We start from the raw sequence: 799 nt of genomic DNA, 5'->3' as shown, positions 1-799 counted from the left end.
GGGGGGGGGGGCACCCCAAGAAACACAAGTTGATCATTGATCTTTAGCCGTGTGTGGTGCCCCCCTCCACCATAATCCATCTCGGTCATATCGTAGCGGTGCTTAGGTGAAGCCCTGCGTCGGTAGCTTCATCAACACCGTCATCACGCCGTAGTTTTGACGGAACTCTCCCTCTAAGCTCTACTGGATCGTGAGTTCGTGGGATGTCACCGAGCTGAATGTGTGCAGATCGCGGAGGTGCCGTACGTTCGGTACTAGGATCGGTCAATCGTGAAGACGTACGACTACATCAACCGCGGTGTCATAACTCTTCCCCTTACGGTCTACGAGGGTACGTGGATGATACTCTCCCCTCTCGTTTCTATGCATCACCATGATCTTGCGTGTGCGTAGGAATTTTTTTGAAATTACTATGTTCCCCAACAGTGGCATCCGAGCCAGGTTTATGCGTAGATGTTATATGAACGAGTAGAACAAAAGTGAGTTGTGGGCGATACAAGTCATACTGCTTACCAGCATGTCATACTTTGATTCAGCGTATTGTTGGATGAAGCGGCCTGGACCGACATTACGCGTACGCTTACGCGAGACTGGTTCTACCGATGTGCTTTGCACGTAGGTGGCTGGCGGGTGTCAGTTTCTCCAACTTTAGTTGAATCGAGTGTGGCTACGCCCGGTCCTTGTTGAAGATTAGAACATCACTAACTTGACGAAATGTCATTGTGGTTTTGATGCGTAGCTAAGAACGGTTCTTGCTCAGCCCGTAGCAGCCACGTAAAACTTGCAACTACAAAGTAGA

Source organism: Triticum dicoccoides, chromosome 7B (genome assembly GCF_002162155.2).
Source record: "Triticum dicoccoides isolate Atlit2015 ecotype Zavitan chromosome 7B, WEW_v2.0, whole genome shotgun sequence".
Classification (NCBI taxonomy): Eukaryota; Viridiplantae; Streptophyta; class Magnoliopsida; order Poales; family Poaceae; genus Triticum; species Triticum dicoccoides.
The sequence above is the reverse complement of the archived record's forward strand: the minus strand, read 5'-3'. Positions refer to the sequence as shown.